Consider the following 26,031-nt stretch of genomic DNA (forward strand, 5'->3'; position numbering starts at 1 on the left):
AAATCCAGCAGAGAGCTGTTTGAGCCAGGACTGTGCCACCAACACCCTCTGCAAGGCAGCACATGAGGGATTCCATCAGCTCTCAAGGGAGCAATACTTCTTCCAAATTAAAATCGACTGCCTTTCACAGCAGGGGAGAGGAGATTATCCCAGGCAGTGACTCGGGGTGAATGCACAGGATCCGTACGTGGGCTCAGCATTAGATAACTGATACTTTTGAAATCCGTATTTGTTTGTCTTCTAAGTAGAGTACATCTTGTTCATCTGTGCAAATTAGAGATGATGAGAGGAAAGGAGGGGCTGTGGATAACAGAGAGGACCTTACATAACTGAGGTGAAAAATAAGATGCTCTCATTTCAACCAGAAGGAAGGAAAATTGCTTATATGCACTTCCAGAACAATACTTTTTTTTTTTTAAGGCAGAGTTTCCTCTCTCCCTTCTATCTACTTTCTTTATTTCCTTCAGTTCTGCCTTTAAAGAGGATGTACATGAGACCTACAAATGCCACAGTTCTACCATGGCTAATTTCTGTTTTTGCAGCAGTACCTATCCATCTTCTCTATGGTTTTTGGAAGAGCTGCTGCTGGTGGTGTTTGTCCAGGTGAATTGAACAAGTTGCCTGTCAGACCACCCTGGTTTTCAGACACCAAAATGTAGAATTTTCAAGTGGGAGACCTGTTGGTAACAGACTTTGTGAATCACACTGTCTGCTGCCTGATGAATGTTGTGGAGGTATTACTGTAGTAGAGATTACTGCTAATTTATGTTTATACCAATTAATTTCCCTATGTGTTTCCTAATTAAATAAGGTATGACTGTAAAGCAGATTAACAGAATGATGCCAAATTCCTGTCTACACAGTTTTCTTCTGAATGAAGCTTGATGTTTCCTCTATGGTCTAAAACTGAGCCATGTGTGCTGTCTTCATTTAGATTAAAAAGCATGAAATCAGCTTAATTTCATACTGCTATTATCTAAGACTGCTTTGATTTTTTGAAGAAGAGAGATAGCCAAAGGGCTGAATGCCATTGAATTTATGTGCTGCAAGTTCTTGTCATTAGCATTTCTTTTGTGTGCACACTCCTTTAAGATAAGGGACAACTCTTCTTCTTGGTGTTCTCACACCATTCCTCTGCTTGCCTGATGCTCCAGGTGTTCAGAAGTGGATGAATAACAGGGAGGAAGAGATTTTATTTTTCCTAAAATTTGAGAGTCAAAATACAGTTGTTGGCTTTTAAATAATGGTGCTTTTTTCCCCCTCTTTTTCTCCTGAGTGATTTGGCCTCCTGTTAATGGGGTGATCTGCAGGGAACTTGGCTGAATTCTGCCTGTTTTAACAAGAGATAAAGCCCTCAGCACTCTCTGAAGAAAAGTCCAGAAACTTAAAATACAAGTTAAGCAGTATAAGCAGTGTCTGGGCACACAGAAAGTTAATTGTTCTACTAATGAGAGATAGTTCTGCCTCCCTCAGCTGGGCCAGCTGGGAACTTAGAGAAGCAAACATGATGACTCTGGGCCCTAAAGCTTCTGCTGGTGTCATTGCTTTTGGAATTCTTGCAGTTGTAAGGAGAGAGAGCGATTTGGAGTTTAATATTCCCTCTCTTCATATGCTCCCATTAAAGCTGTGCTCGTGGCTCTCAGGCTGGATCTGATGTAACCATCTCAGCTTCACTGGCATCACTTTCTACACTGGGAGAGCTTACCAAGGTTTTCAAATCAAATTCAGTTCACTTGAGCGAGTTGTGAGGGCTGTTCCTCACCTGCTGGAGCTGCAGGCGTGTGCCAACTCCAGAGAAAGTCTGAGCAAGCACCTGAAATGGAAAGGCAGAGTTGGCAGCAGTGCTGGGGGAAGTACAGCACCCTCCTGCACGGTCTTGTTCCACACACTTATTCCTCAGATAATGCTGGCTGGTTTAGTGCTGAGAGAAACACTTTTTTGTCTAACTTGAGAAAGCAAGCATGAAGTCGTGTGGCAGCAGGGTACATCCCCTGTCAGTCAGTGCGTGGCAGGAAAGCTCCTTTCCATTGCTGACAGAGAATGTCATGCTGGGGATGGGAAGGCAGCACCTCCTGGGAGGCTCCTTGTGCAGGGAGCACAGACTCTCAGTGCTGTGCTGGGATGGTGAGAATTGCTGCTGCTACTCCAGAAAGTGCAAGACAGGACTGGTGGGCGTCGGGAACGCAAACCGCTCTGAGCCTTGACAAGGCTGCTGCAGATTTGCCAAGATGAAAGGGCTGGCTTCTGCCTCATCCCTGAGCCTGTCTGCCAGTGCCATGGAGCCACAAGGCACCGTGGGGTGGTCTAGACAATTTGCAGGTGCTGTTTGAGTGTGTGCCTGCCCTGGGGTTGGATGCAGTCATTGCTAGCCCGGTGTGGGAGTGGGAAGAGACAGAAGGAGCTGCCCAGCACTGTGGAGAAGGGGATGGAGGAGCCATCCTTGAAGCACAGAGGGAAAATGAAGTTTTTCAGTCTGTCCCTGGGGCTGTGGAGGGAAGGGTGGCTGCAGCAGAAGTAAATCTGTGTGGTCAGCACTGCCCTGGACAGCAAGCAGAGATGCAGGGCTGACATGAGAGCTGCTTCTCCCTTCAGGATTTCACCCAACTTCCCCAGCCTGTAATCCAGGGACTCATGGGCACCTCTGCTGCTCCACCAGGATGCAGGGATGCAAGGCAAGGTCACACTGCTTTCCTGTAAGTGGCAGGCATGTGCAGAGTGTAATGGATAATTCCATGATGTCAACGACCAAAAGCAAACGTCTCGCAGGGTGTAATTGCTTTCCCTACAGTGTCAAGTGCTTTTATGTGTTCAGCATTAATATCTTTGCATTGATTGGGAGGAGAAGATAAAAATCGATGATTTACAACACTGAAGTGCTTAGAACATGACATTAAAATGACTCTGGGAGACTTAGCTCATAGGGGACATAGTAAATACTCTAGAGGTACAGGAAATGAAGAGACTCTTCCCAAGTCCTGAAACCAAGCAATAAATTTGATAGATGCTGTGTTTCTCTGCCTAATGGATTTTAATACTGACTTTCTTTCTGTGGAATTGCTCTCTTTTCTGTTGCTTAGTTGTGGCTATTTTTTACTCTTATTTGTTTGGATGTTTAGGACCCCAGGCTAAACGGAGACATTATTATTTTCATGAGGAAAATCTATAGCTTGAGCAAAATGGGAAACAAGTCCTGTTTTGGCTGGCTTTGTACACTAAACACCAAGAGTGTGTCTTGAATTATGAGTGCTGAGGAGCACAGATAATCACAGAAAATAAAGCTGGACAGGACCACAGATCCATCCCTTTGCCCCACATCCAGATGAATCCTATCTAACTCACTCCTGACAGATTTCTTGCTGCAATTTAAGCACTGGATTTAATAGATACAGAGATCAGATAATCTCCCTCCTATCCATAGTGATTTTTTATTTCCCCTTTCTTTCTTTTCCCCTTGTGTCTCATGTTTTCTACAGACTTTTTTTAAAATTTTTATTTTTTACTGGAAATTTAAATTGTCCTTTTTTTTTTTAACTCCCAGTAAGCCACCAGACATGGTGCAGTTACTTTGATTCCTCTTGGTCTAGAAAATAAGACACAGTGGTTTTTGCTGGAAGTGTTTATATGCTACTTTTGTATTAGTCAGGAGAATCCTAACTGTCTTTCATTGCTGGCAAAAACTCATGTGATGAGCTGTTCCCTGGAGGGGAAAAATGCTCTGAGCTTCCTAAGGACTTGCAGCCTCTTGTCTGGGAATCTCAACATGAGTTTGGGCTTTAAAGTAGAAGGAAAAAATTGACAAATGAAGGCTGAAGGATTCCAGATCTGCCTGGCATGGGGGGCCATGTGGTGAAGTGTGCAAATAGATTGCTGGTGTGTTTAGCTGAAAGTCAGATACTGTGTGCTTGCATTTATGTGAGGGGCACAGAGCAGGGTGTCCCTGAGGTGCTCTGCTGGCACTGTGCATCAATAGCAGCAAAAGTCAGCACAGAGTTTACTCTTTGTATGAAACAAGGGCAGGAAGCCACAGGAAGAGAAGTGACAAAGGTATTTTCAAGAATTTTCACTAAGATTGCATGCAGCTACCTGCAGACACAAGGTAAAGCCTCAGCTAGATCCAGTGTCATTTTCTTCCTCAAACCTAAAATGAGAAAGGAAAAACTGTTTGCTCAGGACTTTCTGCCTCTTCAGTGCACAGGTCTGACTTGACTTTGGCTGCCTGCTCTAATTGCTGTTTAATGAAAAAGCTGTAAAACCCTGTGGAACAGCCAATAAATCAGCAATGCATATGGAAAATTCAAAAAGTGTGTGCATCCCCAAAGTGACACGAGAACAGCAGGGGATGTGATAACCTGAGATCTTCTGACCATTTTACCCCCAAATCCCTGTGGGAACTCCTGTTTTTCCACCTGGCTCTTGGCAGAATTGATGATTTCTGTCCCACCATCTCCTCAGCCATGCACTGCCTTTGAATCCAGTCCAGCCCAGCTCTGCTCCTCTGCCAGGCAGGCTGCTGTGGGTAGTGCTGACTGTACATTCCATCCAGCACTGCCAGGAAATTGCTGCCCTAGGGTGAGGCCAGGAATACTATTATTGTTAAGTTTTTAAGGAACAAGTCAAGGCTGTTGCTGAACTGAGGGTAGAACATGCTGTGAACTGAAATAATTAACACTGCTTTGATCACAGAAGTAGGGATTGCTTTGTCTATGGCTTTATACAAAGTTAAAGGAAAAAGTGAAAGGTGTTAATGGTACCTCTTCATTAATCCCTCAGACTGGCAAATTAGGTCCTGGTTTCTGTCCCTGCCACCAGTGTTGGTGTGTAGCCTCTTCCTGTGCCTTTCTCACTGCCCTTGTGCCTTTTGGTTTGGTTAAGAGTGATGCTGGATCACTGGGTGGATAAATTTATGGCAATTCAAAGCACAGCTTAGGTGGTCCAACCATGTGGTTGCCACTGGTGAGGAAAACTCAGGCAGGCTGACCTTGTGCTGGATGAGCCTCTGGCACACCTCGTGCCATCCCAGCCTGCTTTGTCCCCTGCTTGTCTGACACCTGGATTGCCAAACACCAGCCCAGGAATGTCTGCTGAGAGTTAACTATCATGCCAAGGATGCTCCTTGAAGGCAGCCAAAGCCCTGTTCTGTCCCTCCCATGCCAGCCTGGGAGGTGATGGCTGTGCCTGCAGCTGGGGGTCACACTGGCTGGTTTGGAGGGTTTGGAGCTGTGTGCTGCTGCAGACCCTGGTCAGGAGCAGTGGTGTGGGCTCTGCAGTGCTCCAGGCTGTAGCTGCTCTGGGAAGTGCAGGGTCAGCTGATGTTATTGGGGTTGCTGTAGATGCCACTGGTCCCCCCAGCCTGAGTTGTGCCACCCTGGGCTGCAGAGCAATTCCTGCCTGGTCTGACCAGTGATGTGTCACTGCAGCAGCAGCTCCTGGCTGCAGCTGAGGAAATGTCAAATGTGCTTTTGGCTCTCTGGAGGTGAGCAAGAGGGGTCACACTGCTTCCTCCTTTTCTGCCTTGTCAAGGGAGCTGCAGGGCCCATTCTTGGTGGGTGTCTTGGCCATTTTAATGAGCCAGGTGTGCAGTGGGTTGGCTTATGTGTATTTGATTTAATGGAAAGACTGGAAGAAATTCTTCTTTATCTGATACTCCATTTTTATTCTTGCCTGTCATCACCTGCTCCTCACTGCTTGTGTCTTTTACAAGCTGTGGGTGGTCAGGCTGTGACCACAAAGCCCCACAGTGCTTTCCTTTCTCCCTCTCCAGCATGCCCTTGTAAGACCCTGGAGAGGGAGAATCGCTGTGCAAGCTCACAGCACTGACTGGGGACATCTGCTCAAGCACAAGAGTGAGTAGAAGTACTAATTTCTGCAAAGCTGCTGAGGGTTTGTGAAAATGGGAGTGGCAGATGAGAACCTTGCCCTCTGTGTCCCAGTGGTGGCTGTGTGAGGTGTCACTGCCCCAGCAGCAGCAGCAGCAGGCAGGACAGGCAGCATTCCCTGTGGCACAGCATTCCCTGTGGGCACAGCATTCCCTGTGGCACAGCATTCCCTGTGGCACAGCATTCCCTGTGGGCACAGCTCTCCTGGTTGTCCCTGTGGGGAAGGAGGAGGAGAGAAGCAGAACCAGCGTCTGTCCCGGTTTGCTGGCAGCTCCTGCCAAGGGCAGAGGCAGCACAGATGCTGCTGGTGGAGGGCATCTGCTTTGGAAGGGCACAGAGCTCCTGTGCAGGGAGTCAGCATGCCCTGAGCCTGTCTGCAAGGCTTGGCTGGAGGAAATGAGGTTAGCAGAAGCAGAAGTTTCTGCAGCTTGCCTACCAAGTGACGGCCCAAGTTGGCCCAGGATGCTGGAAACCAATTTTGAGCCTGGGCACTTCTCCATCTCCATCCAATCTGTGCAGCAGCACGCCACGCTGAAGAGCAGGAATGTGACTTTCCCTGGACCTGTCTTGTAGAAGGTAAAGCACCATATGGAGGCTGATGGCTCAACCTGCCTGCAAAAGGTATCTGAGAGAGTGAGGAAACACAGGGCCCACATCTTTGAAGATAAAGAGGAGTGTGTGGGTGCCATTTCCTCAGCAACTGAAGCTGCTGCAGTGTCTGATCTGTCTGTGGCTCCAGACTCCCTTCAGCAGCAGTTCTGCTAAGGGGGCAGTTGGGAAGAACTTTTGCTCCATAACAAATTTTCAAGGGAGATCAGATATGAGATCAGAATGTGTTTTTTTTTTCTTGTTTAGTTCAAATTTTTTCACCACATGCTGATTTTTTTTCCAGGTTTGATATTTTTGCTTTTGCCCATGAGATTTCTTCTTTGAACTCTGGAAAAATTCTTGATACAGCCTTAGGAGTTCTATTTATTTATTTACTTATTTACTTATTTACTTATTTTCGTCACTCTCTCACTTTTCCTATTTTGCAGTACCTTACTTTGAGGCTCTTTAGACTCAGCTATCTAATGCAGAATGTTTTCTGCAGGCAGAAATCCATGGGAATTATGGGCACTTAGGAAACTTGAGTCTTGAGGTGGGCAGATGGAAATTGATGTGCTTTTAAATCTGGAGAACTTCTGGAAAATGTTATCTCCCTCTCTTGCTCCCTTCCTGTGATTTGCAAGATTGTGGAAATTCAATTATGGGAGGTAGCTGTGAACACAGTGAATAGAGGTGGTCACTTTTTGTTCCCTTGCAATTCAGAATGACAATCCACACCATTAAAACTCAGTGCATGTGTACTTGATATTAAACAAATTGGATAGCTCTGAGATTGCTTTTTTCTTCCAGGGATACAAGGATGAATTGAGCCAAAGCAGTTGGCAGCCTGGCATGTCTCAGCTCAAGGCTGCTAATGACACATCCTAGAAACACAGAGCATCAGCAAGTCCTTTGTACTTTGCTTATATTTTTCCTGCAGTAACACGAGAGCAATTACAGCTTGGAAGGATGGGAGTTGGAAGGCTAGAGGAGATGAAAAAATTCAAAGGGAAAAACAGGATTTCACGAAGTGAAGGCAGGGGGTGTATGTGGGTGGGCGAGGGAGCAAGCATCTGTAAATAGTTGGCACTGACAGCTGCCTTTCAAAATATGTGGGAATCTGGAAAGAGAGAGGTGGAACAGCTGCATGTGTGTGTATGGGTTTGGGAAAAAGAAGAGCAATGTGCAGCCTGTGAGAGAAGGAGCAAAAGAGCAGAGATAAGCAGGAATCCGTGGAAAGGGTGAGAGAAAGTGGGGCAAAACCAGAGTGAAGTTGGGGAAGAAAGAGATTAATCCCAAGGGAGTTTCAGGAATGGATATAAACTGTAGTGCAGCTAAGAGTCACTGCTGGGGGGGTAATTGTCACTGCCACCTGCCTGTCGTCCCAGCCTGGCCTCCCTCCCCTGCCTTTATCTTTTCATTTATCATAGTAAGAATTCAGCCTTCCTAAGAGCAGGTCATGGGGCTGGGCTGAGGGATTAAAGCCAAGTCTCTGACCTCTGTTCATATTGTAATGCTTGTAAGCCATTGACTCATCCTCTTTATTGGCAGGTTGATGGATTCTTAACTGGGCTGTTCGTGGCATCTCAGCCTCGCTGCCTGAGATGTGCCTTTTGTGTTTAAACTCTGACTTAGAGAAACAAGTTCATTTCAGGCTCTTTGTGTTTCTCTCCTCCTCCTTTTCACAGCTTTTACTTCTTTAAATGTAGACTTCTTTTGACAGATCATCTCCATGGTAACTAACAGGACCGGGCTGCCTACAGAAATTGTAGTAATAAAGTGGTTGGATTTTACACATGATGAAAAGATGATGAAGCACAATGATAGGTGATAAAGACACAGGTAATTGCTCTAGAATAATATTGCTGCCAAGAAGATGACTGAACTCCCACACAGAAGATGAACAGATGGTGTATTTATTGAAATTCATAGGCTGAGGGAAGAAAATGTAATTGATGGCTGTGTAGGTTTTGTTTCAGTTTACTATGCTCTGAGCAGAGCCGGGAGAGCGGCGAGCCGGCAGATGGAGCCCGTATGCAGAGCCACTGGATTTTCACTGGAGATCAGAATTCCAATCAGGGCCATAAAGGCAGCAGAACCACTAATTGCTCTGATGCATTTTGCTGGTTTAGACCTGTCACATAGCCCTGGTTTATTTTAGAAAGGATGTAATTCTTCTGTAAGAGCAGTGACGGTAAATTGCATTAGAATACCAGGAACATGGAAGTAGAGGCTGGAAAAATGCACATTTGCAATACATGTGCTCAGTAAAAGTTTTCCAAGACCAGGTGTGTGTGTCTGCTTTAGTGAAGGGCAGCTGTGGCATGTTTGCTAACCTGATTGCTGTCGTGCAGAATCCATGGGAAGGCAAAGCCAGAGAGTTTTCTTCTGTTGCTCTCTGTGTATTTTCAGGTATGAGTTAAAACTGTTAAATGTGATGTTGAGGCACCAGTGAAAATATTGTCTGCCTTTGTATGGCAGTGCTACAGATCTGGTTTGAGTGATCCCAACACAAGAAAGGCGTTGACCTGTTGGAAGAAGCCCAGAGGAAGCCACGAAGGTGATCACAGGGCTGGAGAGCATCTCCTATCAAGACAGCTGAGAGAGTTTGGGCTGTTCAACTTGGAGTAGAGAAGGCTCCAGGGAGACTTTTGAGGCCCTTCCAGTACCTAAAGGACAGCTAGAGAGGGAATTTTCATAAAGGCATGGGTGACAGGACGAAGGGGAAAGGATTTTAAGAGAAGGAGATTAGGAAATTTTTAGAATAGATGTAATCAGGAAATTTTTACTCTCTGTGTGGTGAGGCACTGACACAGGTCTCCAAGAGCAGTGGTGGACTCTCCATCCCTGGAAACACTCAAGACCAGGCTGGGTGGGGCTCTGGGTAATCTGGTCTAGTGAAAGATGCCTTGCCCATGGCAGGGGGGTTTGAACAAACTGATCTCTACATTCCCTTCCAACCTCACCCAACACTGATGGCATGACTACATTGCTGCCTTGTGGTGTGGTGCAGCAATCCCAAATGTGCAGTGCTGTGGTATCCCTTGCCACAGGGCTTGGTGCCCTCAGGTTCCCCAAAAGATTACTTCAGTGCTGCCAGGAGAATTTAAATTTCCATGGGAATCAGTCTCTGAAGGGTTTCTCTCTGGAAAGTACAAATAACCATCCTTAGAGCAAGGAGTGCCAGCTCAGGAGCATAAAGATTTTTCTGTATGGATAACAAATCTACCTGTTGGGGGAGAAACTCCCTTGGGAGGAGCTGGTAGAGCTGAAGTGCTGGTGGCTGTCTTTGCTGCAGCTCCTCTGTGCTCAGCAGCTTCAGTCCCCCTGTTGTGCCCCTGCTAACCCCCACAGTTTTGTGATTTATTGCTGATAATGCCTGGGGGCTGTTTAGTACATCATATGATTCTCTCTTCCTCTGCAGTCTGGTGCTACTTTATTGATTGTATAACTCATTTTCTCATCAAGTTCTGCAACAAAACCACTTCCCACTTGGGTTTACCTCCAGCTGCACCTACTCTCATGTTGACTACGTTTGTAGCTCTTGCATGTAAGGAACTTTTAGAAGGTGCATAAACATGAGAAGAAATAGTTTTTTCTTCTTACAACGGTAGTGCCAATGAGAATGAAAATAAATATGTAGGTAATAGGGAAGAAACTCTCTCTCCAGGACACTCTGCCCCAGTGAGGAAAGGAAAAGTTTCAGGTTCATCACTTGACAGTGTTTGTGTCAAATTCACCTTCCTTTTATTCCTTCCCTTCAGATTGTCAGGGCACCCACATCTTTTGTGGCACCTGAAAAACCTGATTTGCATGCAAATTGCTCCCGTTTAGGTTGAAACATTTCTGTCATTCTTTTTCCCAACTTCTTCTCTTTTTCCTGCAGAAAAGGAGGGGTGGAAAAAGTTACTTAAGTGGTACACCTTCTTCATACAAGATTAAACAGAATTGCTCTGGAAGTGGAAAGATGTGCTTTTTTGAGACCTGTCAGGCAACAAACAGAGCACTGAGTTAAAGATGCCTGAAAGATGTGCTATATAATAAAAGAGAGGAGGACTAAAAAGAGACTGACCTACTGCTAAATCTGAGCATTACTTAAGTGCATGGAGCGTGGCTGGAGTTATATTAAACCAGCCTAGTGACTGTCATTGTGGTGACTGGTTCCTAAGGAGCCTCCTGATTTATTTTCAGTGTTGCCCACCCCTGTTGCTAAATCCAGGCCCTGCAGACCTCACTGGGGCACCCTGGGGGAGTCCCCTGGAGAAGGTGGTACAGGACATCCTACAAAGGATAAGCCTTGCTTGAGATAAAGGGCTGGATTTTTTAGCTTGAACAGATTTGTCAGGTGCCTGGTGGCCAGAGTGCTGCCAGCTTCTCTCTCAGCCTGGCTTTGTTTGTTGCCCAGCTGCTGGCCTCTTTTCTTTCTCCCCCAATTCCTGCTCTGCCCTTCACCACTAATTGAGTGTTTCAGGCAAAGCCGGTCAAAACATTTTTAGTCAAAACTTATTTTGCTGGCAGCCAAGCTTGGCAGCATCAAAGAAAAAAGATAAATTAAAAATACTGTCATTTTTCTGGGAGAAATTCTCATTTAAAAGCTGGAAGCTGAACTGTTGTCACCCAGTTGAGGGGGAATACATTGCCAATTGCTTTTTTCCTTTTCTAGTTTACCTTCTCACCCTTTTCCCTTCCATCTCCATTTCCCCTCCCCATCTCTTTTCCCCTGCTTGGCTGTGTTTCCCTACTTGTGCCAGAAAGGTCAAGGGAATCCAGGCTGGCATGAAGACTTTCTCTCCAAGCTGAGCGTTTTTCATTCAAAAAGTCATCAGATGTTTTCCAACATCCCTTCCCTTCAAATGTGATAGCTATTCTGGGGCTGGTTTCTGCCTCACAGAGAATCACAGAATGACAAGAGATGGAAGAGACCCTCAAGGATCATTGAAGATAGGCTGAAGCTTCTGTGGTTTCCATGCCCATCAGTGGGGCAGGGCTGGTGCTCCATGCACTGGTTCCCAGACCTGCCCATCAGGCAGCAAAGCCCATCCATGGAACTCTCTGTGTCTCCTGAGTGTCCTTCTGCTTAATGCACATAGTGGGGCTGAAAGAAGGAATTTGTTTTGCCAGTGCTGGAGCAATGTTACCTGGCCAGGAGAACAACCACTGTAGGAGTTTATCCTTGGGATGGAGGGGACTCCAGGCTGGAGGAGAGGATTCTGGTGTCCTGGCAGATGGAAACACAGAATAGGTCAGGTTGGAAGGACCTCAGTGGGACCACTGCTTCAACTGAATCACATCTGTCACTGCAGGAGGATGCAGCCACCATTTAATGGGACTGCTGCCAACACCCTGCCTGACAGGGTGTCAGGCTGTACTCTGACTTTGTCAGGGTTTGGGGTTTGTTTCTTTGTAGTGCTGTATTTCTATTTTAATTTCCCTAGTAAAGAACTGTTATTCCTAATTCCCATATCTTTGTCTGAAAGCCCCTTGATTTCAAAATTATAATAATGTGGAGGGAGGGGGTTTACATTCTCCATTTCAAAGAGAAGTTCCTGCCTTTCTCAGCAGACACCTGTCCTCCAAACTAAAACAGCAACTTTTCATTCTTTGTCCATATATAAGCTGCACCTGATTATAAGCCGCACTTCGGGTTCGGACCAAAATTATAGTCAAAATGGTGCAGCTTATAATTGTGAAATTACTGTATTTGAATACAGTGATGAGATCCCCTCTCAGTTATCTCTTCTTGAGGCTGAGCAGGCGCAGCTCCCTCAGCCTTTCCTCATAGGAGAGAAGCTCCAGCCCCTCAATCATCCTTGAACCAGCCCAGGAGCTCCTTGTCCCTCCTGCGCTGAAGAGCCCAGAGTTGGCAGATCCATCAGCAGAGTGGTGACCTGCCCCTGTGCTTCTGGCACAAACTGAGAGCACCTCAGGAAAGCCAGCATGAATAAAGATAACATTCCAGACTGATGGCTCATGCTAGTTTAGGGGTGATCTGGCATTATTGAATATCTGTGGTTAGCTGGTAAAGGTGAGCTGCAGGAGCAGGGCACTGTGTGTACACAGAACACCAGTTGGGTGGTGTGGTCCTCTGTTAGTTGCTGGGTAATCAGCAGTGGAAATCAGCTTCCAAACACCATTCCTGCTGGAACTGATGCCCCTGAACCTAAAGCAAATGATCAGAAGTGCTTATTGAACAGTAAAGGTACTAAAGAAAGTTATTTTATTTGATTGACTGAGTGAAAGTGGCAAACCAAGCAGTTAATTTTTTTTACAGTATGTTAACATCTTGCATTCCTATGGGTTCAGATTATTTTTAAATTTAAAAATTAAACAATAAAAGTTAAACAAGAAAGCAATCTGTGGTGCAGTGCCAGAAGAGTGGTTGTGCTGTGTCCAAGCAAAGGTCCCTGATGCTGGCTGGTAGCAAGACCATGGGGAAAATATCTAAGAGCAGAGTCTGGCTTTGTGTTCCCAGGTTCTGCCAATCAGCAGCTTGGGACTTTCTAACCCAGAGGTTATGTTTGATGACCTGTGATGAACCCATTTATCTGGTTTTGAAAAACTTATACTTCCACCTGCAGCAGTGAATTCCACAGTGTTGTGCTGCATGAAACATTATTTCTGTGCATTGAGATTTGTGCCTAATATCTGTTCATTTTGTTGTGTGCCCTCTAGTTGTTTTCTAGAAGGTGTAGCTACAATTCATTCCTTATTTGCCACCTCCATAACACTTATTACCCCTGTTTTATTACCCCTCCATCTGCTCTGATCCCATAATTACCTCTTTAATTAATTTTTTTCCTTGAGCAGAAGCTCTTGCAGACCCCTCATTGCCCAAGTTGTCTGTATCAGTGTGCTGCTATTATGTGGTGTGTCTATTAAGTCTTTTAAGAAGTCTTTTAAGAGGAAAGAGGAGCAGTATGAATTTATAATGGCAATGCTTTTTGTGGTCTTACTAGTTTTCATAATGTTTCTTTATTTGCCTTGTTCCTGAGCACTGAGCTATTTTCAAGGAACTATTTGGGCAGTCACCAAGATCCCTTTTCTGGGTGAAAACAGTCCTGAATTACATCCTTCAGCTTCTCTGCAGGTAACTCTGGTGCAAAATTTGCCTTTCTTAGTCTAGGTTTATCATCATGAGTGTTCCTTGTACTCCACCACTGGTGACCCCACCAGCCTTCAGAAAGGAGTCCTATTTCTGCAACACTTGAAAAGGAGCTGTAATTAAATTTTTATGCCTTTGGAAATTTGCTGACCACAGTTGTTTTTTGGTCTGCCCTCCTATGATTCCACATTGGACTTGACAGAAGTTCACCATCTGTTTTTCTTTTCCTCCTCTGAACATCATGTTCACATTCTGAAGGATAGTTGTTTTTCCTGTTTTTTGCTTTACTACCAGTAATTGCCATAAGTTACCACTCAATCCCAATCAACAAATTTTTTTTTGGTCCTTTTAAAATATTTTGAAGTAATAGGTGTCTTGATGCTTTCCTGTAGTATCTGTACATGTTCTCCTGAAGTATTTCTGCCTTTCCACGTATTTCTTTGGAATGCTACACTGATTTTTATGTAGCTCTCCTTTTTCAAATATAGGCTTATTACTTAGATTTCTGTGAGCTTCTGGGTGTTGAAGAATAGCCATTCTCATGTGTTGTTGGGGACAAGTTGCTCTTCTATTACAGGTTTTTAACTAGTTATTTATAATGTTTAAAAATACAGTGTTTTCAGCACCCTGTCAAGACAATTTCCCAGTCTCTGTGGCTTCAAATCATTCCTTATTTCTGTCTCCATACCCAGTCACCCTGTGGACAGTGTCACAATCTGGTAGGTTTTAAACTAATCTTAATCTGTGGTTTTTTTAACACATTCCACCATTTCCCCTGACATTCTCCTGCTTCTCATATTGAGGGATTTACAGCTTCCCACTGGGTTTTGTCTTTCCTTCTCAGCCTTTTCTTGCTGTGTCTCCCCTCTGTCTCTCCCATCCCACAGCAGCTCCAGCCTTGCCTGTTTGGTGGTGGCACCACAGTGGGTGCAGCCTTGGATGTAGTGACAGGACAAGGAGGGAAAGGCTTCAAACTGAGAGAAGGAAGGTTTGGGTTAGAGGTTAGCAAGAAATTCTTGACTGTGGGGGTGGTGAGGCCCTGGCACAGGCTGCTGAGAGAAGATGTGGATGCCACACCCCTGGAAGTGTTAAAGGCTGGATGGATCTTTGAGCCTGGTCTAGTGGAAGGTGTCCCTTTAATGTCCCTTCAAACCCAAACCAGTCTGGGATTCCATGATCCACAGCTGTGGTTAGAGCCAGCTGCCTGGGGGACACAGGTCCTTGCAGGGAAGAAAAGCTGCTGGAATGTCCTCTTGTGCTGCAGCATTTGTTGCAGGTTTTGATTTGCATCTCTGATCTCCACCAGACATTCCCCTGCTTGAGTAGATTGACCCTGGCTCTAATGTAACAGGCAATTAATCAAAGGCTGACTAATTAGCTCTCTCCATGGCTGGCACCTTGCAGAGAGTCTGGGAATCTGTTACATGCTACTCTGCAAACCAGCTTTATGCTCTGAGATTTACAGCAGTTATTCTATTGAACTCTGGGTTTACTGTAAACTTCAATTATTATAATCTCTGAAACATAATAAAATTCCTTTGCTTAGCTTCCTTAAGTGGTAATTTTAAAACTAAGTTTTGTAACTGCTTTAACTAATTACACTGAGGAGTTTGACCATAGCATTAAAATTTAGGTGAAATCTGTCATCTTTCCTTGGACTTAAATACCTTGAAAATTTATTGGCTAAGCAATAGAGTTTAAACTTACTTTTCAGTGTTTAAAAATATTTTCTTTTCAAAGCTCTTAATTTTGATGCAGATAACTTCTGAAGTTTGACACTGCTGAAATGCAAAACCTGATTTTTGAGTTGAGGTTCTTATTTCCAAGCTGCAGCAGTTAGCAGCCATTCAGTGATGTTGACTGACATCTGTTAAGAGCTTTAAACTGAAGATGTGCTGTGAAATAGGACAAAATTAAAGCAGAATAAACATCTGCAAACACTTCTTCCTCCTGCATAGCCAAAGTCACTTAAGTAAGCGTGTTTTGTGCTGGGGTGGTTTGGAGCAAAGGGCAGTGCTGGGATGCAGTTGGAGGCTGTGGCACTGCCCCAAGGCTGGGACACTGCTGTCATGAAGAATGACATGGAGGTGATTTTTTTCCCTTTTTCTCCAGCCAGGCCTATTTATGACCTCCCTGCTGATCCTCTGTGCCCCATTCTGAATTCATCTTCCTGCAGGAAGAGGGTAAGCAAACTGTACTTTGCTTGTTTGGTTGAGTTTTTCTGATGCTCCAGAAAATTACATCTGTTCCCTTTCTCGTAACAAATGTTCAAATCTCTTACTTACCAGTGTTAACACAATTAAATAAACTAAATTGTTGTGGGCAATGCTGGCTGTCTCTAAATGTACCCCAACTTTCTTTTAGTTCCTTTTCTCACCAGCCTGGATATAATCTGTTGATTTTTTCCACTGCTTCCATGTTATTTGGTATATGGAGTCTAGACACAATCACCTCTGCTGTGTTTGTTGTTTATGATCCTTGGTGCCTGTATTGTTGAAGCTGCCTGCTTTGCTTGGCTTTCTCTTAAAAACTTTTGTCCTTTCTGTTGCTTCAGTGACCTAAAGAATGTTGATAACACTGAAAAGACAATCTTTTTTTGCCCTCCAGACAAATCCTGAACTGAACTACCTGTGCAACTAGTGGTGAATCCCCCCTGTACATTTTTCTGTACTGTTAGTCTAGTGGCTGTCTTTTCACTGTTTTATTTTCTTTTCAATGCTGTTAGATAATTATATTGCACCAGCTCAATACAAGAGGAGTTTCACCAGCTCTGGAAGCATAGCTGGTCTCTTTAAAGTGAGTTCTCCCTGTGTTTTCCGGGGATGAGCATTCCCCAATGCTCATGAGTTTCTCTTCAGCATTCCTGGAAGTTTTCAAGGTTCTTCTAAAATCCATTGCTAAGGTATTTATTTCTCTGCCCTATTCCTGCCTTGTTTCAGAGCAGGCTGGAGCTGGGCTGGGCTGGCATCCTCCTTTCCCCAGCACCCCAGGGTGTGCTCAGGCAGATCCCTGGCTGAGCATGGCCAGTGACAGCGCTTGTGCCATGTCGAGGTTTTGTAGTAACATTCCTGGTACTTTGAGCTCCTTCTTGGCTGCCTGTGCTTGCTCATGCCTCTCTAAATGGTTTCACTGTGTGTGGTGAGCAGCTGCTCCTTTTCCTCCAGTCTGATACTGCTGCTTATCAGTGGCTGAGATTAAGCTGAGTGTTTGTACATGGCAAGGGTTCTAATGAGCCAGAGCCACTCTGGAGGAATTTTTCTCTTATTTGAAGTTCTCAATCAGTGCACATGTTGCTGTTTGCTGGTTCCTCTTTTTTTTTTTTTCAATTCCTGGGGTATCTGGTTCTGTCTCCCTCATCTCTGTCAGGACAGCAGTTAGGTGGGTGTTTCCCTCTCTGCCTCTTGTACCATTTCCCATGCTGGAGTGGTGGCTCTTGCCTGTGTTCCAGGTCTGTTTGTCACATCTGTCCAGCTGCATTGCCTTAACCCATGTGCTGACTCAGGATTTGTGTTCTTGTGAGGTTCCTTCTCTAAATGCAGCCATTGCCTGTGACTTTGCTTGTGTTTTTTTGAGATTTACATCTGCTCTTGTCCATAACCTTGCTTGTGTAACCCACAATGTTTCTATTTAATTTGGTGTTTACAAAGTAGTTTGTGGACTCAGCTGCAAGGTGAAGAACACTGATAATTTCTTTCCTAATTACTGATAAAAACCTACCATTTTCCTGGGAAATTCCAGCCTTTCTTCAACTCCTTTGCAACTATAATGATTTTGGTTGCATTTCTGTCAACAGCCTCTTTCAATGCTGGATTTTTCTTTGACATATATATAAAAAATAATCACCTAGCTTTAATTAGAAAGCCAAAATCCTTGCCACTGATTGTCAAGTCTCTAAGTAGACTTGAATCACCCTTGTGTACATAGATTTTTTTTTTGGAAACCCACCTCATGGGGAGTTTGAATTGTCTTCTCTGCTTGCTTTGTTTTTAGGGGTTGATTTGCCTGCTCAGTTGTAATTCCTGGGCATCCCACTAAACTGAGTGCTGCTCCAGGCTTTCCCTCTTCCCACCAGCAGAAATGTAGGTTGCAAGAGAGACTCTGGGGTTCTCCTGAAACTTCTGCAAATTCCTCTGAACTGGACCTCTCAGATCCACTTCAGAGGTTGTTCAATTAGTGGAAACTGTCTGACTGGATTAATTGAGCCACGAGGTCCAAGCCTGGGGTGAAAGTGAGAATTGGATCCAAAAACCCATTTGTGAAGTGTACAGGAGCACAGGACTGTGACTGCCTGGCAGCACCTATTGGAATAGCCACAGGGAAATTATTCAATCAAATTGCTGCTTGATAATCTACAACTTCTTTATCTGCATACTTCAGCAAGCCAGGTCAGATTTCTCCACTACTGGCTTTGTGGCCAAATGGATTTTGTTGATATTTTGGACTCTAGCTAATCCTTTTGTTTGTGGCTAATGGCTCACAGCCTTATTTCAGTTGGTTTTCAAGTGTGGTTTCAGACACTTGGTCTGTGCTGCTTGATGGAAATTTTAGTGAGGAAATGCTGTGGTGTCCATACACGTGTTTAATTGAAACACTGCTTTGCCAAGACAGTTTCCTCCTCCTCTGGAGTTCAGGACCTTGTCATCTGTACCTGTCAGCAGGCAGCAGGTGAATATGACTCGGACAGAAACAAGTTGTGCAAATATTTCTGCCTTCACTCCTATCCAGCACAGGCACATTCCTTCCAGCTGGCCCAGAGGAGTGGAGTGCTGGGAGACACTGTCTGACCTCAGCACGAAGTGCCAGAGATGTTTCACTCAGGTATTCATGCCTTGGCAAGAGGAGTTCACTGCCATGAGCTGTTTCATAAGCTTTTCTGGTTTTGGGGCTCTTGACTCAGAGACCTGACTCTTGCAAGCAGTTTGCTCTTCAATCTTATATTTCTTTTGAATAAGACTTGGGGCCAAGAAGGGAGAAATGCTGGACTTTAAGTTCAAGCACTGGGAGATGTATTTGCTTTTTGCAAGTCTAGAGACTGTTGAGGAAGGTTTAATGTACTGAGCAAAGTGAAAGTGTGAGTTGTTCCTGATGTGTGCAGTTTTATTGCCATCCTGCCTTCCCTGCAAATTCATGCTTTGTTCAGCCCAGTTTACCTCCAGCAAATGCTGCAGCAATAATTGTTTTGCAAAGAACTACGATGAGAGTGGTGCCTGCTAAATACCAGGTAGGTGGCAGGTATGCCATGGCTGCTGCTCTGTGAGGGAATTAAATCAGCCACACCAGCACAAAGCTTCTTTTTCTTGTCATAACTGGGCTGTGTCAGGGTTGATCTCTCATCCAGACCCAGGGCAGGAGATGCCTGAAAGGGATCTCACTGCCTGGCCAAGCTGAAGCACATCCTGTTGCTGGGGGAACAGCCATTCCAGTGGTTCCCAGGTGAAAGGATGCCTGATCTTTGGAATAATGGTGTAAAGGTTTATGTGAAATACATTGTCTGGGTTTTAAAAATACCAGCTTGACATTTAATGGGACATAAAGGGAATATATCTAGAGTTTAGCTGGTGGTTGACGAAGAATAATAAAAACTGACTGCATCTGAAAATGTATTTGAATTCCTGCCAATTGTGCTCTAGCTCTTTTAGCACAACAGCTCTGGAAAAAACAACCATAGGAAGGCCAGTGTTGAGTTGACAAGGATGAGAGTTTATTCTCTTGACATTATTGTGCTATTATTTCTGGATTTTTTTTCCCCCATTGCATCTTTGTAAATGAAGGTTTCAATAACGAAGTGGAGTAAGGGTTTGGGAGATGAAGAGAGGCAGCTGAGCACATGGGAATCAGAGTGGGAGACTTGTAGGGTCTCCCATTTCCTTCCATAAATGTGAATTCTGGAGAAATTTGAACAGAAGTGGATAAGCATCCCACTTCTACTAAAAAGAAAGAGAAACTTGCATAGGGAAGAGTTCAAAACTAAGGGAATAACAGAACAATCATTGGGAAGAAGTTTGGAGTGAGCAACTTCTTTGTGCAGTAAACCTAGATAAACCTTATTGAACCTGAGACCTTATTTTCTTTTTGACAACTCCTTTCACAGCCTCCCTTCTGGAGTTGCTAGCTGAACATTTATTTTCAATCATGCAGCATTGGAAATACAGGGAATGCACAGGGGATGAGGCACCCGCAGACCTGTGTGCCCAACTGCACAGGCAGCCTGGTCTGCAAATCTTCATTCCAAGTGAGCAGGGGAATTTCCCCTTGGCTTTCCAGACCAGACAGCCCTCCTGGGTGATGGCTGGGTGGGAGTGGCTCACTCAGCTGGCTCTGGTGACAAGTCTGACATAACCAGGCTTGGTGTTTCCCTCGTGGCTCTGCTGCACTCCTGTGTGCTTTTAGCCACAGCTCCACAGCTGCCACCTCCTGCTCTGGCTCATCAGCAGGGCCACTCAGCCGTGCCTGATGTGGGCACCACGGGGGCAGGGGACAGGCTGTGAGTCTGGGAACAGGTCACCTGTCCCCAGCACTGGCTCTTCCCCATCCTCCCCAGCTGGGATCCATTGGGATTCTGCCATGGCCAGACCCATGGAACTCCTGGGGACTGAGGTCTGCCCAATAAGGACTCCTCCTCTTGAGCTCTTTCTAAGTAGCTTTTATTCAGTCTGGACTGCTCTTGAGGGATCTGCCAGGCAACAGCTTTTAGGAACAAGATCATCAGAAAACCTCTTTTTTTTTTGGTTTTTTTTTTTTTGAAAAAAGAGTTGCATTAGGAACACCTGCAGAAAATTGCCTCAGGGAGTAGTTTGCTTAAGAAAGGCAAGATGCTGCTGAGAGCAGATTAGAGCCAGTTTACAAATTGCTGCAGGCAGAGGGGCCAGGAGCCCTTTTGGTTGTGAGCAGTCACATCTGTGCACTCCTTTCCATCCCCCCATTTTCTGTCCACCTTCCTCACCCTCTCTCATGTTCTGAGCATTGTGAGTAGCTGGATTCAGATGTGTGGTTTTATTTTTTAGCTTATTTCTGAGGGACATCAGGTGTTCTAGAAGCTGGAAACAATTTTTTACACCAATAAATGAATTGTTGGGAAGAGCCCCAGTTTCACCTTTTGCAGGCAGAGACTGAGGAAGGGTTTGCCCTGAATGTTGGGGGAAAATGATCCTTCTCATGCTGGGATTCAAAACTACATCCAAAATACACATTCAAAGTAGCAGCTGTGTGGAAAGTGGAGAATGTACACTCATGGTATGTGAGGCTCACACAGAACCTTCCTTAAAATTAAGGTTAACGTGGGATGCCGTGGGATGCTTACACCTTTTACTCTAAAAACAGCTTTTACCTCTGTGTGAAAACCCATTGGGAAGACAGAGCTGCTGGCACAGCTTTGCCCTTCCAGCCTGGGATCCCCCAGAGACGGAGCAGGGCTGGCCCAGGGTGAGCAGAGGTCAGGGAAGCAGTGACTGGCAAAGGGGCAGGCTGCTCCCTTTGTTTCAGACTGAATGATCCTTTACCCTTTTACTGCAAATCTGTGGGAATCCAGGATGGGAAAGGTGCATTTCCAAAGTGGATCCAAAATACTTATTACCAGACTGTGAATTGAAGCCAAGTAATAAATGACATCTCTGTACAGGAGAGAAAATCACTTACAATTTCCAATTTCCTGATACATAAATGGCAATTTTTTTTTTTAGGCAAATTTATCAGTAAGATAACTGTTTGAATAAAGACCTAGCACTCACAAGGTGAGAGCAGCAGAAGAGGTGAGGCAGTAGTATTTAAATAACCCCTTTAGGAAGTGGCATAAGCTGCTTTATCTCGTTTCCCTGGCTCGCATTCCTTTGGTGGCTGTCACATGTTTACCAACCAGCAGCAGTTCCTTCTTCCTTGGGATGTTAAATCAACAAGTACATGCAGAGGAAAGGGCAAGAACACCAGCACCACTCCTGTTTCTCAAACTCAGGACTGTGCCTCTCTTCACTTCGCCCAGCTCATGTGAGTATTGCAGGTTCTAAGGACTTAGCAGGCTGTCCCAGGAAGAACACTTTTCTCATAACGCATTTCAAAGCTTTCTGGGGAAATTCCATCTCTGGTTTGACTCATCTTGCTGCTTTATGTAAGTGTGATTAGGTAAGTCTCGTGTTTGAAATGCTTTGGGGCTATTTCTTGGTGAGAAGACAGCTTTCCTGGTGTGTTACTTTGGAGACAATTACAGTTTGAAAATAAAACCCTATCTTACCCTCACTTCTAACTTTGGGTTTGCATGCTGCTTTGGTTTCCTTGAAACACAAAGATCTTGGAAATTGCAAGGAATGAAATAGGAGTAAGGCTTTTCTTCTGTTTTCTGCTTTGACATTGTTCTGTTTCCTGCTGTCATTCCAGATTTTATTTTAAGGCAGTAGTAGATCATAATTCTAGTTCCACAATGAGTAACAGAAGTGCAAAGTATTTGCATTCCTGTTAAGCAGAGGGCACATCTGACTGCTGTGCAAAGGAAGCCATGGGTGCTTGCAGGTGTTTGTGACTGAGGTTCAAAGAAAAAAGGAACTTAGTGTACTGTGATGGCTGTGGGAGAAAACAGCTAAAGGGATCCCAATAAAATAGTAAACAAATTCCATAGCTCGGCTCAGTGTGTCTGAAAATACCCAGGAGCAGGCTGCACTTTATTCTTGTGGTCCTTTATGTCAAGTGTTTTGCAGAGTGTGGATGTTTGCTCACGTGGGCTGGAGCAGTGCTGCAGAAGCCCTTGAAGTGCACAGAATCTATTTTAGTGATCTCCATTGCATCTGTTCTGGCTACCAGTGCCTCTGCCTGCCTCCCCCTTCCTTCTCCTGGCTCTGAAGTGGCACAGCTCTCCGTTTATCCCTGACAACAGCTGGACATCACAGCTCTTGCTTGAAAGAAACTCTGGGTGGATGCTTTGTAACCTGTTAAACAAATGGATCCTCTGAAACAACTTTGTGGCTGCTTGCACCTGGAGAAGGCCCTTCCATCTGGAGAAGGCCCTTCCATCTGGAGAAAGCCCTTCCATCTGGAGAAGGCCCTTCCATCTGGAGAAAGCTCTTCTCACAGGGTTTGGAGAGCTGGGGTCCTGCCCTGCATGTTGTTTTCACAAGGGAATTATGGAGGGTGACTTACAACAGCTGTTTTCTCTAAGATCATTCCCCCTCCCCACCAAATCAGTCTTCTTTTCATCATTAATTTTCATCAAATCATTCTTCTTTAGATTTCTCATGGCTTGTAGAGATAGATATTTCAGGCCTAAGTACCAGGGTTCATCTTTCATTCAGTTTGGCTGAGCTTTTCAGTTTTTGGCTGATCTCAGGTTCAGTAAAACTGAGGAGTGCCTGGACTAGAAGGTGTGATGTAGGAAAGAATAAACTGGGAAGGCACACACAGGGAATGAGCTGTTGTCCTTGCCACTTAAAATGAGCTCTGCTCCCCTCTTTATGCCTGCAGGATTTCACTGTCTCTCCTTTGTCACAGAGCCTGGGTTAGCTGAGCAATCACTTCAGTTCCTTCCTTTCTCCACACTGCCCCAGTAACTGGTTGTACCTGTGGTTAACTGGTTTATACCTGTGTGGAGAGAGAAATATTCCCAGGGCCATGGTAGAAGGTGGCAGAAATTGCTCAGCTCTTCACTCAATTAAATACATGACTCCAGAAAATGCTGACATTTCCCCCCTACCCCCACAAGCATTTGTTTAATGGCTTTTGTTGTTGTTAGAACATATTTTCTCAGGGCGTAGGTCACTTGGTCGATACCAGAGGCCAAGAAATCTTCCACAATGCTCTCTCTCTTTGAAATCACACCCTGCTTTATGAGCAGCAGCCTTCTGCTTCAGGCCTCCCTGCTGAATGCCAACAATTCCTGTTCCTCAAGAGCAGGAGCCTGAGGCTGCTGGCCCCAGGAGCTGTGGTGGGGGCAGCTTCTCCTGAGCAGACATCCCCTGCACCAGGTCAAAAACCACCTGGGGATCCCTTTTAGCAGCACCAGAAGTTAATCTGGCAGCAAATAACCTGTGTGGAATGAAACTCCATGCAGGATCTGGGGGTTTTGGGTTCGGAGAGTTGTGGCTTAGTGTGCTATGGGATGCTGTGAAGAATGATCCAGGAAGGAAAGGAAAAGCTGAATGGCAAAGCTGAGTCTGCTGCTCTGATTTCTTTTTTTTTTTTTTCTGATTTCTTTTGGCAATTGCACTGAAAGGTGACAGTCAGGGCCATCTCTGGTGGTTGTTAGATGGAAACTGGTGTTTGTTCATGGATGTGAATCTCATCACCACCACTCAGAATTCCTTGTCTCAGCAGCAGCAGGACTGCAGAACACTCCTCTCTCCCCGCTGCTGCTCATGCCTCTTTTTGTGTCCCCTTGGTTTGCTAAATGCCAGACTGAGCGTCTGGATTTGTGGCTGGGCTTAAATGCAAGGGCCAGAAACCTTCAGAGGAACTTTATAAAGGTTGGTCTGGCTACTCCTTTATAAAAAAATAAAAATCAATGACTGGTTGTGCTTTCAAGACAAAATTAGCCACCAGAGCTGCCCCTTTAGCCCTGCCAATTAGAAGTTTCAGAAAAAAGCAGGTGTTCTGTGCCAGTTTGACAGCAGTCCCTGATCAATGAGCGGCACATGCTTGTCTCACTTTATCTTTTTGGTCAGCAGTTTGCCACTGCTGGTGCCTGGATGTATTTAATGGGAGCTGAAAAAGGGACAGAGCAGCTTCAGAAGGCTCAAAACAAGTAGCACCAATAGGGTGTGCAATGCCAATATCGGAAACTTCATTTTAATTCCCAAGGTCAGGGGTTAAGGTGTGGATATTGTGAGGGTCCTGCATCCTGCCAGGATGTGCTGAGTGCAGGTGTGAGGTTGGGGTCCCTTTCCATCCTCCTTCTCCTTTGGTACCTGCCAGGAGACGCCTGTGGCCCACGAGGATCCCACAAACAGCAGGGCAAGGAGCAGCAAGGCTGTGTTCAGAGGGTGCCCTGCTTTCCTTTGGCACGTGGCCTGCTCTCCACAGATGGGAAATCGTCTAAATATTAAGAGATTTGGTTTGATTAGCTAAAATCTCCTGTTGGCAGCACATTTCCAGTCCCTGGAGCAATGGAGATCAGACAGGTTGCCAAGGCAACACTCAGCCTTCAGTGAGAGGTTTACTGTGGCGTCGTCCTTGGTCAATTGATGGAGTAGGGTTTATTTAGGTCTTAGAGGAAAAAAACCAGAGCTGCTGTCCAGCCTTTTGCTGTGATGAGTCATTGTGCCTTGGGTCAAATTGGTGAAACTAAGAGCAAGGTTTTGTAGATGAGAAATATAAGTACATGAGAGCATAAAGGTCCCAATTAGATTCCTCTTTGAAGAGGTGAGAGCACTTCAGTTCTGAGTGGAGACAACTTATTCTTTTTCATCCCCCCAAATAAGTGAAACAGCAACTGAGGTCCTCTTTTCTCCCCCCTCTCCTCCCATTTCCTCTCTCTCCCAAATGTAAAATACTTATTTTTATTCTCTAGAGGACTCTGTGCTTGCTGTTGAATTCTTGACTCATATCAGAGGTCCTTCCAGCTTGACCTTTTGTCACTGCTTTGCTTGTTGCTCTCTGCTCCCTTGTCTCTTCCAGAAACCTTGGTAAATCCAGCTTGTGAAAGTTTCCATTTCATTACATTATTCCTCCTTTTGTATCACCCAGGAGATGAAAATCTCATCGTGTCACCACCGTGGCATGGGCAGAAAGTCACTGTGTCTCTCACTGCCTGTTAATTGTTCTGGATCCCAAACCAGGGAGTGCATGGGGACAGGAGCATCTCTCACTGTGACTGTCCCCTGGCTTTACTGACACAGCAGAATTGTGCCAGTGGTGGGCACAGCCTCTGTGAAATTTTGGAAGAGACCTCATTCAATGCTCTCACCAGCCAAGGAGGGAAATGCCATTGTGCTGAGTGTCAGGCCTTAATTTGCTATGTTAGTAAAGGTTTCTGTTTTAAAATAATGCTGGCAGTGATAGGAGAGACTCCAAAGCTACAGGGATAACAGGACCACAGGGAGCTGAGGGTGGTTATACAGGAGTCACCATCAGAGTGCCCCTTTTTGCTTCTCTCACTGTTGAGATGGATGTGAGCTGTTTTCAGCACTGGATACCCTGTTAGTTCAGGGAGAAATCGCTGTACAAGGAAAACTTGCAAAGAGTCACTGCATGGATTAACAGGGAGAGCCAGGCTGGCATTTCCTGAACACACAGGTGCTGTTTGTTCTCTTTTGAGTGTGGACCTCAGCTGGTGTCATGTAGCATAGGGAGAAGAGAAGGAATTGAAAAATAACTCTAGACACTGCTTGCTGTGAGGGAAATTCTGACCTTCTCTGTAATAAAACCGAGGCATGAACTTTATACACAGTTACTTGTACGTGAGAAGGAAAAATTTTAAAGGCTGGAGGAGCTTTTAAAAGTCTGCATTGGCATCCTTATTTATTTATCCTTTTTGAGAGGATGGCAGCT

The 26,031-nt window shown here is 45.1% G+C and overlaps 1 protein-coding gene across 19 annotated transcripts in view; it reads left to right on the forward strand.

The window, feature by feature from the left end:
* The window catches only part of SYT16 (synaptotagmin 16), a 105,247-nt gene that overhangs the window by 15,568 nt on the left and 63,648 nt on the right, over nucleotides 1–26,031 (forward strand). For 11 of the 19 annotated variants that reach the window (XM_033061626.1, XM_033061623.2, XM_033061630.1 and 8 more), the window contains one exon: nucleotides 15,679–15,749. The exons of 1 other annotated variant lie outside the window; for it this stretch is intronic. The gene's annotated coding sequence lies outside the window, so the exon portion shown is untranslated. Of the gene's footprint in view, nucleotides 1–13,456; nucleotides 13,552–14,180; nucleotides 14,286–15,293; nucleotides 15,539–15,678; nucleotides 15,750–16,389; nucleotides 16,469–26,031 lie in introns of those variants that run through there. 7 more of the 19 variants (XM_033061619.1, XM_033061624.1, XM_033061625.1 and 4 more) reach the window with 7 other exon arrangements.

This window comes from Catharus ustulatus, chromosome 6 (assembly GCF_009819885.2).
Source record: "Catharus ustulatus isolate bCatUst1 chromosome 6, bCatUst1.pri.v2, whole genome shotgun sequence".
NCBI classification, from domain to species: domain Eukaryota; kingdom Metazoa; phylum Chordata; class Aves; order Passeriformes; family Turdidae; genus Catharus; species Catharus ustulatus.